A 14,293-nucleotide genomic window follows, 5' to 3' on the forward strand; every position below is an offset into this window, starting at 1 on the left:
GAGTTCGAGCTGGCGGGGCTTCGTAAATTCCTCCGCGTTTCCCTGTCATTTACGTGGGGACTTAACTTTTTCTGAGCTCTTCGGGAATCGCCAGGCTCAATCAGAGCTGGACCAGTGTTTTAAGTCACCCTCTTTTAAGATAAGAAATTTAAGGCCCAGGGAAGAAAAGCCTACTTACTTGGAGGAGGAGGTTGGTTAGAGAGGTGGTTTGGGTCATTACCCAGAGAGATGCGGTCAATCAGTGTGTGATGGGCACGTTGCTGGGATCAGGAGATCGTCAGACAAGGACCCAGGGACACGGGAGAGGCCACTTGATACGTACGGTTCTGGTGGCTATCCCCATATGGTGTCCAGAGCTGTGTGGAATTCAGGTAAAGGACAGTAGCAAATTAAGCCAGTTACAGCTTCGGCCATGGTGTCTTCTCTACCAGAGGACGTAACCAATGATGGGCACTTCAGCTTCACCCAGGAGGCACAAGCCATCTGGGGAAAGCAGCTGACATGTGGTTCAGGATCAGACAGGACAGACATGTACTCAGAATAGACACCAGGATCTCATGCCTGAGCGGTGATAAGGACAAGTTCTTAAAATTTCAGCTGGGCATATGGCCACCCAACTAGATTCCCATCTTCCCACTTCTGACAGCTAATTGTGGGTTTGTGATTATATAACCGCCAACGGGAATTGAATGGAGGGAATAAACGCCACATAGGCAATGCCATGAAAAGTATGGACACGCCTTTCCCTTGCCATTTTTCCCTTCACGGCTGAGAGGTGACTATGGCCAACAGCCACCTCAAGTTCAGAAATGGAAGAACTGAATTGTGAGGATGCTACACTCCCAGCTATGGAACATCTAGCCCTGTGAAATGAGAGAGATAAACATGGTCTTTTTTTTTTTTTTTTAATATAAGCATTGAGAGGAATAGTTTTGCTTCTCAAACTTTATTTTTTTTAATGTTTATGTTGATTGAGAGTGAGAGAGAGGGAGAATCCCAAGCAGGCTCCGCGCTGTCAGCACAGAGCCCTGTGCTGAAACGAGATCATGACCTGAGCTGAAATCAAGAGTCGGACAGTCAACCGAATGTGCCACCCAGGTGCCCCAAGAAACAAACCTAGTCTTGTGTAAGCTGCTGCATTTGGGAGTCTTTTATTACCTTTGTTAACCTTTACCATAAATAACACCTGTTCCCAAACAAGCAAGGTTATTTCTCACTCAAGTTGAGTATTTGTGAGACAGAAGTTTCTCACATTTCTGTATCTTTGTCCATTAAATCCCTGACTCTAGGATACAGAGATCATATATAACAGGATTCAAGAGGCATTACCTGTATTGATTGTCCTTCCAGCATCCATTCTCCCTACCCGCTTACCTGAATTACATTTGGGGATCTTACGGTTCAGGGGAAGGGAACTGCATGCCCAGCTTTAAGAGCAGAATGAAAGAGCTAGGTTAAGCTAAACAATCCATACTATCTCCCTATGAATATTGATTGGTGGACTGAAAACCCAAGCAGTTGGTTAAGCATCTGACTCTTGATTTCAGCTTAGGTCTCACCAACTGTGAGATCGAGCCCACATCAGGCTGTGCACTGACAGGGTGAAGCCTGCTTGGGATTCTCTCTCCCTCCCTCTCTGCCCCTCCCATGCTCTATCAAAACAAATAAACAAAACAAAACAAACCCAAGCTGACCCAAAGTTGAGTCTCAGGACTTGGCTTGCAATGCTGGGTAGAATACATCCTGCTAGACGCAGAGCAAATGTAATACCAGAAGCTGCTGTCAGCAACTCACACCCACTGCTCAGTCTTCAGTTATATAGACCAATAAACTCTCTTTAGTGTTGAAACAAGTAAAAGTCAGACCTACCAGTACTTAAAACTAAGAGCATCCTGATGATACCATTTATCTTGCCACAGTCTGCTAATGTCCTTGCTGCGTGCACAATGATCCTGTCTTTGCCCATAGTGTTCCTTTTGCCTGCAGCACCCTGCCTCCACTCTGCAAATATTCCCTGTTTATGCCTACTTATCATCTGAGACAATTTAGACATCCTGGATTTATCATAGTTCCACCACTTAGTAGTTCTGTGGCCTTAGGTGACTTACACAACCTGTTTCATTTCTATTGTGAAATTGACATAGTATTTACCCTTCTGTTCTCATTTTTCATCACTCATGAAATTGGGACACTTGCCTTACAGACCTGTTATTAAAAAGAGGGAACAGCATATAAGGTGCTCAGAACAGATCTATGTAAACTTCTCAGTAACTATTTCAAAACTCAAAACCCCATAATCGGCAGTCAAATCTATCACGTGGCCTTACCCAACTCCATGTACAGCTGGGAGGCCTAGGGGCTTTGTAAGAGCTCTGTTAGCCTTTTATTTATTTATATATACATATATTTATTTATTTACTTACTTACTTATATAAATATACAACCCTGAGATCAAGAGTCGTACGCTCTTCTGACTGAACCAGCTGGGTGCCCCTAGCTTTGTTAGTCTTTAAATCACCAGACTTAAGATTTACAGGTCTTGCCCTACTGGAATCCTATCTTGTTTTTTTTATCTCCACCCTATAGGTCTGGCTTGTGAGATATCATGGCTAAACGAATAAAGGAGCAAAGACAGTGACACTAAACTGCCTTATTTTTGTGCCAACAGCCTCAACTTAATGCTGTGTTTCTTAGCCACCCTGTAAATTTGAACAGCATATTTGTAGTGCTAAGACTTTCTGTACTCATATCCCAGTATCAGTCATATATATCTTATCTACCTATACATCCACAATCAACGATCTATCATTAGATCACATCACTAATCCATAAGACCACAGCTATAAACTGGCCAGCAGGCTGAATTTGGCCTACAGCGTTGCTTTGCCCTGTATCATGTTATAAGAACTAGAAAATCTCACATAGAAATCCTGATATGAGGCAACACTGAACCCACATGCCTGCACAGTAATTGTCAATACAAGTGAAAAACCTTAATATTAAATCAGTCCATGTTGTGAGCATGTAATACATTTAATGCAATACATTTAATTGGGTAGGGGAAAAAAAACCCTCTTTACATTAAAAAGACATTTTCCAGTTCTGTCTGACCCAACAAGCAACAGAGGCAGTAGTTTCACCTAGCAACGCTCATTCATGTATCCCCTAGCACCCATTTAAGGACCTCAATACTGCATTGGAGAGCAGGTGGGGCAGGCAAGCACCCCCTCCCCCACCCCTGGCCAAAGATGCCCACATTCCAATCCCCAAAACTTGTGAACATATCACCTTACATGGCAAATGGGACTTTGTAGCTGTAACTAAATTAAGGATCTTGGGATAGGGGAAGGTTATCCTGGATTACTCGATGGCCCCAGTGTCATCCACAAGGATCTTTATAAGGAGACCAAGGATCAGAGTCCAAGAAAGCATGACTACAGAAGCAGAGGTTGGAGTGAGTGGCCACTAGTCAAGGAATGCAGACATCCTCTAGAAGCTTGAAAAGGCAAGGAAGGATTCTCCCTTAGAGCTTCCAGAAGGAAAGCAGCCCTGTTTTTTCCGTTTAGTCCTGTAAAACCCATTTCCAACTTTTGCCTTCCAGAAGTGTAATAATTCAAAGTGTTTGAAGTCACTAAGTTTGTGGTAATTTGTTACAACAGCAATATAGAAACTAAAACAGATTTTGGTACCTGGAAGTGGAGTGCTACTGTAACAAATACCTTAAGATGTAGAAGTGGTTTTGGAACTGAAAAATGGACACGGGCTGGAAGAATTATGGGTATGATAGAATGCTTTCCACGGATTGTTACTACAAACATGAATGTTAACAATTTTGTCAGTGAGGACTCACAAGGAAGTGAAGAGCCTAGTAGAAAATCTGTAGTCTTAGAGAATACATAAACAGACTGTGAATAGAAATACAGACACTGCACGGCTGGTGAGGGCTCAGAAGGAATTGGGTAATGTTATCGGAAACTGGAAGAAAGGGGAATCCTTATATGGTAGAAACATAGCTGAGTTGTACCCAACAGTTATGTGGAAGGCAGAACTTGCACATAACAAACTTGGATATTTAGCTGAAGGGATTTTTTCATTTCTTTTTGATGCTTATAGTAAAATGCAAGAGCAAAGAGATAAATCTAGGGAAGAACGGTTAAAACAGAACCTGAACTTAATGCAGAAATCTCAGCCTATCCACACTGCAAAAAGATGCTAAAATTAGGAGACTCACAGGGAAGGGTGCTCTGGAGAAAAAGCCAAGGTGTGGTTGAGCCCCCTTTTTCTAGTGCCTCAGAATGACCAAAAGGTCATATTTGTCCACACAGATAGGTTAGGAGATTAGGCGTGTGACTCATGAATACTCTCAACCATCTCAGCAGAACCCAGGAATAGAGATGGGATTACCCAGGAAAGTTCTGTGGAGGCACCTCTTGTCCAATGAAGTGAATTTCCGTGACATCCACAGAAGATCAAGGTTGAGAATTTTTATACCAGCCAAAACACTGCCAGCCTGGACTCTGAGGGATGGAGAAAGGATCAAATTAAAGAAGTCTGTTAAATTCCCGAAATTCTGTAAGCAGGAAACAAGCTGACAAAACTACTCAGCTGTGAACAAGCGCTACCTTTCATGAAAAAGAAGGGAGGACTCAGGAAGGTAGCTTGAGCCCGGAGAATACCCTCAGGCCTTAAACTGGACACTGTTTGCCCAGCTAGATTTTTAAATTGGTTGAGACCAGTGACTCCTTTTTCCCTTTCATTTCTTCCCATTTCGAAGGACCATGTCTGTTACTGATGTCCAATACCTGTCTTACCATTGACATTTGGAGAGCAGATAACTTAAAAACCTGTTATAAAACCACAGATGGAGAGGGATTTTGCCCCACAATAGATCATGCTCAGCTCTTACCTAGACCTGATTTAGACAATGAGACTTGGACTTTGGAGCTGAGAGTTGGGAGGTTTTTTTCTTTGGTGTATAATGGGTTGACATGTTGGGGGATGCTGGGAGGAAATGAATGCATTTTGCATGTGAGATGACTGTGAATCTTTAGGGGCCAGAAGCCAGACTGAGGTAGGAAGAGTAATGCCCTGTCAGAGATGTACATGTCCTAATCCCCAAAACCTGGGAGTTACCTTACATGGCCAAAGGACTTTGGGGGTGTGATTAAGTTACATCATTAACAGTAAACTAATACAGTGATTGATTCCTTCACTTGGGGCAGAAAAAAAAAAAAAAACCAAACCCAGAATGGATCTTGTAGAATGCTGTCCTTAGCAGAAAATAAGGATGTGACAATATGAGCATAAAATAATAAAAAGTAATTTGTAAAAGTCCATGGGTTCACAATTTTGCTATGTTAAAATATACAGGGGCACCTAGGTGGCTCAGTCGGTTAAGCGTCAGACTCTTGATTTCAGCTCACATCATGATTTCACATTTCTGGAGTTCGAGCCCCATGTTGGGCTCTGTGCTGACAAGGCAGAGCCAGCTTGCAATCCTCTCTCTCCCCCTCCCCTGCACGCTCTTTCTCAAAATAAATAAGTGAGCTTAAGAAAAAAAGCGTATGAGGGGCGCCTGGGTGGCTCAGTCGGTTGAGCGTCCAACTTCGGCTCAGGTCACGATCTCGCGGTTTGTGAGTTCAAGCCCGCATCGGGCTCTGTGCTGACAGCTCAGAGCATGGAGCCTGCTTCGGATTCTGTCTCCTCTCTCTGCCCATCCCCCCCCCCGCTTGTGCTCTGTCTCTCAAAAATAAATGTTTAAAAAAAATTTAAAAAGAGTGTATGAAAACTAGTTACAAAGATATGAACATGAAGTCCTTTTAAAGGAACTTATAATTATATACATGTGTACTTTTCGCCCGTGAACTGAATCAAAATGTCCCAAATCAGATAAACAATCCAGAAAATGTATAAACTACACAAAGAACAAAAAGGTCTGATCAACAACTGTGGTCTAATATTAAAAAAATATTGCAAGACCACTTTGTTTCTAGAAAAAAGGGTCCAAACACTTTAAATGTGCTTGAAAGGGGGCGCCTGGGTGGCTCAGTCAGTTAAGCGTCCAACTTCGGCTCAGGTCCTCATCGTGTGGTCTCAGTTTGAACCCCACATTGGGCTCTGTGCTGACAGCGCTGCTTCAGAGTCTGTGTCTCCCTCTCTCTGCCCCTCCCCAACTCGTACTCTCTTTCAAAAATAAATATTAAAAAAATTGTTTTAATGTGCTTGAAAGATAGGGGCTAGGAGACCTGTTGTGTACGACCATATTAAGAAAAACTGTTATGAAAGAGGATTTGGGACACCTGGGTGGCTCGGTTGGTTAAGCATCCGACTTTGGTCCAAGTCATGATCTCATGGTCCGTGAGTTCAAGCCCCGCATCAGGCTCTGTGCAGGCAGCCATGAGCCTGGAACCTGCTTCAGATTCTGTGTCTCCCTCTCTCTCTGCCCCTCCCCACTTGTGCTCTGTCTCTAGCCCTCAAAAATAAATAAATGTTGGGGCGCCTGGGTGGCGCAGTCGGTTAAGCGTCCGACTTCAGCCAGGTCACGATCTCGCGGTCCGTGAGTTCGAGCCCCGCGTCAGGCTCTGGGCTGATGGCTCAGAGCCTGGAGCCTGTTTCCGATTCTGTGTCTCCCTCTCTCTCTGCCCCTCCCCCGTTCATGCTCTGTCTCTCTCTGTCCCAAAAATAAATAAACGTTGAAAAAAAATTAAAAAAAAAATAAATAAATGTTAAAAAAAAAAATTAAAAAAAAAAAAAAGAGGATTCAACCTCACTTCCAGAATCTGATTTTAATCACCTTTGGAATTCTGTCCTAACCTAGGGCTAACCAGCCCCAAATACCAGAAACTCCCACTGACAACCTGAGATGAGAGGACATCCACTTTCTCTTGCATCTGATTGTTTATACTCAAGAAAAAGCATTAAAAAAGGAATATGGTAGGGACACCTGGGTGGCTCAGTCAGTTAAGCCACCAACTCTTGATTTTGGCTCGAGTCATAATCTCACAGTTAGTGAGATCAGCCCCACATTGGGCTCTGTGCTGTCAGCTATGCTGATAGCATGGAGCCTGCTTGCAATTTTCTCTCCCTGTCTCAAAATAAACATTTTTTTTTTAATTTTTTTTCAACGTTTATTTATTTTTGGGACAGAGAGAGACAGAGCATGAACGGGGGAGGGGCAGAGAGAGAGGGAGACACAGAATCGGAAACAGGCTCCAGGCTCTGAGCCATCAGCCCAGAGCCCGACGCGGGGCTCGAACTCACGGACCGCGAGATCGTGACCTGGCTGAAGTCGGACGCTTAACCGACTGCGCCACCCAGGCGCCCCTCAAAATAAACATTTTTTTAAAAAATGGAATATGGTAGAATTATTAAGATCCTTAGGAAGGTGTATGACTGGAACATCACAAAGGCAGAAAAAATGTAAAGTTCCTAGTAAAACTTTAAACCATGGTATTTGTAGTGTTTCTGCTTAAAAATTTCAAAACCAGATTAAAAAAAATTTTTAAGTTTATTTTGAGAGAGAGAGAGTGAGCGAGCAAGCACGCAAGGGGGAAAGAGGCAGGAGGGAGAGAATCTTAAGCAGGCTCCACGCTCGGTGCATGGGGCTCGATCCCATGACTGGGATCACGATCTGAGCCGAAATCAAGAGTCAGTCGTTTAACCGATTGAGCCACCCAGGCATCCCAAAACCAGATTAAATTTCTATTCAAAGTTTAAATTTTGGACATATTTGGAACCAAGGCCTCAATGCCTGAGAAAAACTGATTTTCAAAATGTTGCTCAGGTTTAACAGAGTATGCATCAAAGTTTAAAACAGACTACTAAAAAAGTAATAAAATAGTAGACTGCTCCTCCTTGCACCAAATCATTAGAGAATCTCTCAATCAGGAGGAGCCAAGTAGCTGTTGTCCCTGGAGGGACGTGGGCTCTTCTCCAGAGTTTTCTACAGCACCATCTCCCCCATCTCCCAGCTGACCTGCTTCATTCATAGCACCATCTGCTGCCTTCCAAAGGCTCAGGAGTTAGTGGCATACATTAAAGGTGTCCCTGAACTGGTTCAGCCAGGTATTCTTTCAGACCTGCCAAACATCCTGAGAGGTATTCCTCTCAGTTGGCATGCGGCAATCTGGTGGCACTGTAGGAAGTTTGCATAAAAATAGTATGTACCATTTATTATTCCAGTAAGTGCTAAGCCCTTTGCCAATGTCTCATGTAATCCATCATAGTGATCCTGCAAAATAAATACAAGGTTTTCTCACTTTACAGATGAGGAAAGTGGAGCTTAGCAATCTTGCTGTTTCAAATGTAAGCCAACAACAGACTTAGAACTGAGATTCCAGTGAAGTCTGACACCACAGCCCATATTGGCTGCATGATGCCACTGTTTCAAAAATGAGCAAGGCCGTGAAGCTAAAATCAGGTTTTTGGAGGCATAGATACTGCAGTACCAACAGACCTTGGGGGAAAAAGTGCAAGATAATTTGCACAGCTTTTTTAAATTTTTTTAAGGTTTATTTATTTTGGGGAGACAGCGAGTGAGCACAAGTGGGGAGGGGTGGAGAGAGAGGGAGACACAGAATCCAAAGCAGGCTCCAGGCTCCACGCTTATCAGCACAAAGCCCGACGCAGGGCTTGAACTCACAGACCGGACAGTGAGATCGTAACCTGAGCTGAAGTCAGACGCTTAACTGGCTGAGCCACCCAGTCACCCTAGATAACTTGCACAGCTTTTAGAAGTCACATATATTAATTCTTGGGGTCTTCTATTCTGGGCTTGCCTTAAGAAATTTAAGGTCCTTTCACTGATTTGTTGTTTATGACTAAAGTATCAGTGTAGATGTTTATCATCCATGGCTGCTAAAATTATTTGGTGCAACGTTGATGGAAGACTTTATAATGGATAGAAAACACTGAAATCACTAGAATCTACTAACCAAGCTTAGTATCCAAAGTAAGGCAATCTGACATTACGTACCTCCTGATATGATGCAAAAGGAAGTATGCAGCACCCACTATGATGTATCTAGCCTAAAAAAATAATCAAAATATAATCAAGCTTCTAGATCTATTACTAAACTCGGGGAGATAAAACCGTATGAAACAATACGACAGGAATACAATCAGCCAAATGCAAGTCATTAGAAATTCCTCAATTTGTTTTTCCAATAAGGAGAGGCAACTATTACAAATAGAAGACATTACCAAATGCGATGTATATAGAACATTTGGATCCTGATCCAACAAACCAACTAGAAAAAATTAAAATGAAACCAAGTGGGAAATTCACGTTGCCTCCATACATTACCACTTGCCACTTTACAAATATTCCAATTCCAAGGCATTTTTTTGGTTGATCTGATTCAGAAACCTAGTTAATGAAACACGTTTGTAAGAAGTTGATATTAACTTGGCAGCTAGAATGACTGTGAGCTAATTCTACAAACTGGCATGAAAATACTAGAGTGAATACACTTTCCCTTCCATTCACAAGAATCAGCAAAGGTTTTAGGCCAATGACCAGTTTTTGCTTCTGCTCTCAGCTGTAGTTTAAAATTTCAAAAAACAAAAATCTTGCCCTTGAATTTTTGTCCGATTTAGAAAAAAGAAAAATCTGTAAGCTCTGACCTCTGCCACATCTGTTCAGGTTCACTGTGTAGAAACTATCGCCCAAAAATATTAGTGGACAAGTGACCACAGTTTGGAGAGAAGTGTCACCTCACCTGTTAACACCATGTAACGTGTACAAATACAGTTTGACCCTTCCCAATTAAAAATACCACGTGGAAGCACTGAATGAATGCCCATCCAAGTGGCCTTATACCTAGATTAGCCAAAAATCAACCAGGTGCAATCAATTCTTGATGAGAAGGCTCTTAAGAGCTCCAGTGATCATATAAGGCTGCCTCACAAATGGCAGGTGCATCAGCTAAGCAACAAGCACATTTGCCTATTGCATTGCTCATGGTGGCCTGATCCATGAAGTATAAATATACAGGCAGAATGACTGGAGATCCCAATTCTCCTTCCAGGGAACTGTCCCTCGTTCTATTCCACTTGCACCCACTTTAAGTGGAGGTCCCATTGTGATACCGTTGCTCCTATGACTATCATTATTTGGGGCACAAGAAGGCAAGCGAACTGCAACTAAGAATATCTGAAATGAACCTAAGGGAAGAGGATGGTTACTCTGGGAAGACAAAGCCATGAAGTAGCCACACTTAGGAAAGAAGTCCATCTCAATTGAAGTGGAAAAATTCATACTGAGAAGTCACTGAATTAACTAACTCTGTTTTTGCCTCTGCTTGGTCACTTAACAATGTTCCCTGGGGAGAAAAGAGTAGTCCAGTTCTAGGCCCTTGGTTGGTGGGTCACACTGCAAAGTAACTACCAAGAAAAACGCAGTGCTGAAAACCAAGAACCACAATAGTAGGGAGAAAAAAGATCAGGAAATATCAAGACTAAAATGCATCCACACTACTCAACAGAATTGCAGCTACGTTCCTTGTAAAAGGTTTGTTGTGGGGTTGAAAATGGAATAGATGTGAAGCAGGTATGTTTAATGAATGTTCTTTCAGTTCTAAAGCAAGCAAGAAAGGGTAATTACGTGTAAACCCCTGTAACCAAGAGCATAAGCACAGGACTGAGTTTTCAAATTCCAACTGCACCACTGGGGCTATGACCTCAGTTACGTACCCCAGTGGTTTTCAACCCACTGGTACCGTAGAATCATCTAGAAGCTTCTAAAACACCAATAGCTTAGGGACCCACCCAAATTAGACCTAGATGCCTGCAAGCCTAATTCTAGCGGTTACCAGCACCCAGCCACGAGGCTGGTAAGATTCCTGCTTCACTGCTTCACAGTCGCTCGCTCCGCACAGCAAGCACACCAGACTCACAACAGTACCCCTGGCACTTCAGGTTACACACAGGAAATACGATGTCTAATGCTTCCTAGGACATAACAGAATCCAACAAGAAAACCACGTGCTCCGAATCTTTTAGAGAACTTTGAAAAGTCATTAACTTAGACTGCCACAACAAATACTAACGCATATTAAAGCAAACACATCCAAAACAGAAAGTAAGAGAGAGATGGTAAAAGTATGCACCAAACACTGAACTCCCCCCAAATATCAAGGTTTTACCTTGCGGGACTTTAAGTGCACAAGGTTACAAGCGCACCTGTACCAGACAGCAGAACCTAAATGTTTCCTGAAGTCAACTACCCAATGCCCTTTGATACTCATCAAAGCAGTACGTGCAAGTTTTTGTACATTGGAGTACAGTGCTGCACGAGACTCCTAATAAAGCAGACGTGCTTCAGATGTAACCAGTGCATCACGAAATCACCTCCATCATCGCAATCCAGCATATCGGTTGTGTAGAGAGAATTCTGGACTTATCTACAATAGGAAAAGGAAGTATCAAAGCAAGGGGTGCCTGGCTGGCTCGGTCTGATGGGCACATGACTCGATCTTGGGGTTGTGGGTTTGACCCCATGTTGGGTGTAGAGATTACTCAAGTAAAATTTTAAAAAGGGAAATTTGGGGGGGTCAGTCGAGCATCCAATTATTGATTTTGGCTCAGGTCATGATCTCTAGGGTCATGGGATCAAGCCCTGCTTCAGCTCCACAGTCAGCGTGGAGCTTGCTTGAGATTCTCTCTTCCTCTCCTCCCCCACCTCCCGTTCACAGGTGCATACTCTGTATTAAAAACGTTTTGGGGGTGCCTGAGTGGCTCAGTCGGTTAAGCATCCGACTTCAGCTCAGGTCATGATCTCACGGTTTGTGAGTTCAAGCCCCCCATTGGGCTCTGGGGCTGACAGCTCAGAGCCTGGAGCCCACTTCAGATTCTGTCTCCCTGTCTTCCCCTCCGCTGCTTGCACTGTCTCTCGCATTGTCTCAAAAATAAACATTAAAAAAATTTTTTTTTAATTTTCTTGAAATTTTATTTTCAAAGCAGAGAGACAGAGCACGAATGGGGGAGGGGCAGAGAGAGCCAAAGCTGACTCCAGGGTCCGAGCTGCCGGCACAGAGCCTGACACACAGAGCCTGACACGGGGCTCAAACTCACGAACTGTAAGATCATGGCCTGAGCTGAAGTTGGGACACTTAACCACAGGGCCACCCAGCCACCCCTAAAATACTTTTTTTTAATAATTTAAAAATAAGATAAAGTGTCACACCAAGAATGCAAAGACCAGTCAAATTAACATTTTAAAATAGTACCTAAAAGTGTAGTTTTCTTTGCTATGCATATCTAAGTTAGATGGGATGTTCAACTTCAAGGTTATTAAACAAGCTTTCTACCTCAAGCTAGGTGGACCACTACACTTCCCAGAGAAAAATGTCTCATACTATGATTAGAAAACCCAAGCATCTGACCCCGACTCAAGAATTGCTATTAAAAACAGGTTTCATGTAACATTTAACATGAAAAATCGTATATATATATACACACACACGTATATTATACGTGTATGTATATATATATATATATATATATATACACACACATATGCTTATTTTAGAAGTTTTGTTCCCACAACTTCAACAGAAACGGGACTATAATTTATATCAAGAAAACCAACTTTTCCTTTTGTGGCTTTTTTAGAGATACTTAACATTTATGAAGAACCTATGGTTTGGGGTACCCAGCATCATTCTGGGTATATAACCTGGCTTTGCTGAGCTAGTGAGATTACATTCTACATCCCTAGCAATTGCACAACAAATTTATGAACTCAAAGCAACATCTGAACAAGGCATAATACGTGCTAAAAGCATTACGTGAAAAGATACTGGGGATGGAGACCGATTACTAAATTTTCAAGAGAAAGACGTATCACTGCAATGAAAAAATAGTCTTAAACGATCGATAAAGGTATCAAAAGTAAAACTAATGAAATGCAACATTACATACTTTTAAAACATTCGTGCCAAAACAAGTTCAAGCTGAACCTAATAATCAGGACTCTACAGCAGGAAAAATAGAAGACATAAATAAGGTGACACCAGGAAGAAAAAATAATTAGTAAATACAGGACATTCAAGAAAACTGCTCTGGTCTCTTCAAAAACAAACCAAAAACCCATGGTTATGAGGGGGAAAGGTAGGGAACTGTTAGATGAAGAGAGTCTAAATAAACTTATCAATCAAACACAACTTACATACCCTGACTAGATCCAGTTTGGAAAACCTGGCGATGTTGATTTTGGTACAACCGGCACTGTTTGAATTATTTTATTAAGGATCAGATGGTACTAGAGAAATAAGGTCAAATTTTCTAAGTATGATAATGGATTGCAATCCCTGTGATTGAGAGAGAACATCTTAGTTCTTAGGACATGTAAGCCACAATAAGAGGTAAGTGTCAGGTGTACCAACTTATTTTCAAACGGCTCAGCAAATGTTTGCTGTTAAATCTAGGTGGGGAGTAGAAAGTGTTCAATGTATTTTTTTTTTTTTTTTTTAATGTAAGCTCTAAGCCCACTGTGGGGCTTGATCTTGAATTCAAGATCAAAAGTTGCAGGTTCTACCGACTGAGCCAGCCAGGCACCCCTAAGTGTACAGATTCTTTTAACTTCTTCAAAATAAGTTTGTAGGCAAAAGCTTGCCATCTGATCTACTTCATTTAAGTCACTGATGAAACAGCTTCAAGAAGCTGAAGAGAAACAGCCATTCCAGAAGTAGGCAAAAAGGTAGCAAAATTCCATGAGGATGCAAAGATGAAATTTTATGTTACACAATGAAAAACTCATTGTAGTACCTTCACTAATCTTTCCATCATCCCCTCAACCCTTTGTCACAAGAGAAATCCTTGACCTTTTTATCTAGCCTGCAAGGATAGGAATCTCAGTCGGTATTATAGAAACGGAGGATTAGTTTCTTCCTAGTCCAGATCCCCCAGAGGAAGAATTCAAGTTTTCTTAACCAAAGGTGAAAGCTGCTAAATCCCCAAGCAAACCTCACTTTTGAAAGAACCATTCGCCAATCAAGGGAATGTTAATTACGGTCCGAAAAGTTTTTAAAAAGTTGTTTAAAACCAGGGCGCCGGGGGGACTCAGTCAGTTTAAGCATCGACTCTTGATTTCGGCTCAGATCATGACCTCCCAAGTTCAGGAAATCAAGTCCCGCATCAGGGTCTGAGCTTCAGCCTGGAGCCTGCTTGGGATTCTCTCTTCTCCCCACTCCCCCACATGTGCATGCTCTCTCAAAATAAATACACCTAAAAAAAGTTGCTTAAAACCCACTCTTATAACAAACCATTAATTGTTACAGGAACAGCTCATTGG

Source organism: Lynx canadensis, chromosome A2 (genome assembly GCF_007474595.2).
Source record: "Lynx canadensis isolate LIC74 chromosome A2, mLynCan4.pri.v2, whole genome shotgun sequence".
Classification (NCBI taxonomy): Eukaryota; Metazoa; Chordata; class Mammalia; order Carnivora; family Felidae; genus Lynx; species Lynx canadensis.